At 65.0% G+C, this 2514-nt stretch overlaps 1 protein-coding gene across 1 annotated transcript in view; it reads right to left on the bottom strand.

The window, feature by feature from the left end:
- The window catches only part of Tp73 (tumor protein p73), a 47385-nt gene extending 45187 nt beyond the window's left edge, over positions 1 to 2198 (bottom strand). The window contains exon 1 of the mRNA XM_005404142.2: positions 2094 to 2198. The gene's annotated coding sequence lies outside the window, so the exon portion shown is untranslated. The remainder of the gene's footprint in view (positions 1 to 2093) is intronic.
- Between the last annotated feature and the right edge of the window lie 316 nt (positions 2199 to 2514).

Raw genomic sequence — 2514 nt, forward strand, 5'->3', positions numbered from 1 at the left:
GAGGAATGAACCAGGCCCCGTGGCAAAGGGTGAAGCACAAGAAACGGAAGTGTGGGGGCTGGGGACAAGGGCAGGCAGGCGGGGCTGGGGGCCCTCGTGGCCAGCGCCAAGTCTCACCACCCTGAGAAAGGGGCTGCAACCGCACTGTCAGAGTCACCCCACCTGGGACCTCTAGAGGAACAGGGCATCCGCAGCCCAGTGGGGCCAGCGCCCCTTCAAGTCAGTGTCCCGGGTGTGTGGGGTGGGAGCAGAAAACCCAGCCGCCTGGTCCTGGGGAGAAGCAGCGTCAAGCGCAGCCTGCATCTCTTCTGAGGCACAGAGCTGGGAGCAGAGGGGCACAGGTGGGTGTGTCAGGTGCCCAGGGCCTGGAGGAGTCAATGTCTTGTAATGGCCAGAGGGGAGGCTGGCTTGGAGATGGGACCAGCCCTGCGTGACCGGCGCTGCCGGTTGGGGCTTTCCCCAGGGCCACACCAGCGCCTCACCCTGCAGTGTGAGGGGTTTTACCCATCCAGCCGCCGCCTCGCCAGGACCCGGCCGGGGGTCCCCCTTCCTACCCAGGCCTCTGCGACCTCATCACCAAGACGCTGAGAGTCCACACCTCCTGCTCCAGAACCCCCACCCCGCCGGGTGCTGCACAGCGAGGTGTCGCCCCACGCCTGGAGTGGGTTACACCCTGAGCCCTCAGCAGCCTGGGCCTGGACCCGGCGCCCCAGGCCCACGTACCCCATGGTAACCCAACTGGGCAGCAGTGTGAGACTGCCCAGCTCCCATGAGGACCACACCTGTGCACCCTGGTGAGGCCCAGAGAGGTGGGAACCAACCTGCACCCCACCCCCAGCCCTGAGCCGGCGGTTGTGGGATGGGGACAGCAGCAGGAACCTCTGTCTCCCCTTGGAAGGGTACCCTAGAAGTTACATATTCAACGCCAGTAACCAGACCCCTGTCGTCACCACAGCCACCTGGCACCTACAGTGCTGAGCATACAGTTGACGCTCAATGAAGCACTGAGACAGAGCAGACAAGTCCATCCGGGCCCTGCCGGGCTGCAGGTCACAAGGACCTGAGGGCATCCTGGCAGGGGCCTGCACCTCTACATCTGCCTGAGTCCCGAAGGTGGGTGTGGCGTCCTCCTTGGGGTCTGGGTTGGCTGAGAGTCTGGAGGCGTGACCTCTGGAGCTGGCACTGGGGTTCCAGAGGCTGCCCCTGGGCTGTCCAGGACCCTTAGCATCCCCACCCTAGGGGCAGGAGTCATACCTCCAGCAAGGGGAGCGAGTCAGTAGACTCCAAGCCTGTGCTCTGCCTGGCATACCCCGCCCAGCAGGACTGCCAGGGCTGGGGGCACCTGACACAGGGACTGGCCCAGCACTGTCCTGGGCACCTCAGGGACCAGCCGGGCACTGGGTTTCCCCGCCCACCAGCAGTGGATAGGCTCATGCAAGTACCAGCTCACACATGCACACACATCCACACATATGTGTGCCATACACTTCACATGCACCCATGAACATGAAGTGCGCGCACACACTGTGCCCCTCCCACTCAGGCTGCATAGATCCTGATGTCTCTGCCCTGGGCACCCCAGCCACACGTGTCCCCAGGTCAGCAGCAGTGAGCAGAGCTGTGGGGATGGGGCCTTGGGCCAATGGCAGGCAGCTGAGTGAGTGGGAGGGAGGCCAGGCACCGCTTGGTGGGGCTTGGAGGATGTGGGGACAGGTGGACAAGGTGCTAGGAAGGCTGGTGGATCCTGGGCCACCTGTGAGGCTGGGCAGTGGGACCCCCAGCTAGGCCAGCACCAGAATGGACAGAGCCTGGGTGGTCACTCGGTGCCTCCCTGGAAGGAAGTAGAGCAAGTTCTCAGCGGGGCCAGCGCAACTTCTGGGTTAAGAGAGACCCGTGCCCTACTCGGGGCAGACAGCTCTCCAAAATGCCACACACAGCACAGCAGGTTGTCCCAGCAGGGCCACCACCACCTGGCAGCCCCTCCCTGGGCACCTCGTCCCCAGGCTCCTGGTGGAGGCAGTGTGTGGGGGTGCTGCACCCCAGAGCCCGCAAGTCCTGCCCTGGGCTAAAGGTAGGCTCAGAGCCCATCCTACCTTGGCGTGCCTGGCCCCAGGAGGGTCGGTGGGGCCGGGTGGAGGTGGCCCCGGAGGCCAGCGGCTCCCGCAGGCGGGTGGTGGCAGCAGCGTCTGGTTTCCTAGGTGATGACATTGGAGTCAGGCAGGCGGGCGGCTGTGTGGCCGGCCTGGAGCCCAGGGCAGCCTGGGGGCGGAGCGTGGCCAGGAGCCCTGGGCCAGGAACCTGCCATCAGCTCATACGTGCCGTCCTGCACCTGACCTCTACCCGGCCTCCTCTTCACGGGGAATGGAGCCCACCCCAGCACCAGAAGCCTGCTCAGCAGCCGGGCAGCCAGCAGTGGAAGTGTCCGTCACCGCCGCCTGTCTCTGTGACCAACTTATACAGGAACCCAAAAGCCCAGCACAGCATCTGCTGGTCCCCAGCTTTCCTGTTCTTCCC

The sequence above is a fragment of the Chinchilla lanigera genome, unplaced genomic scaffold, assembly GCF_000276665.1.
Source record: "Chinchilla lanigera isolate Chin_1 unplaced genomic scaffold, ChiLan1.0 scaffold00085, whole genome shotgun sequence".
In the NCBI taxonomy this organism is placed as follows: domain Eukaryota; kingdom Metazoa; phylum Chordata; class Mammalia; order Rodentia; family Chinchillidae; genus Chinchilla; species Chinchilla lanigera.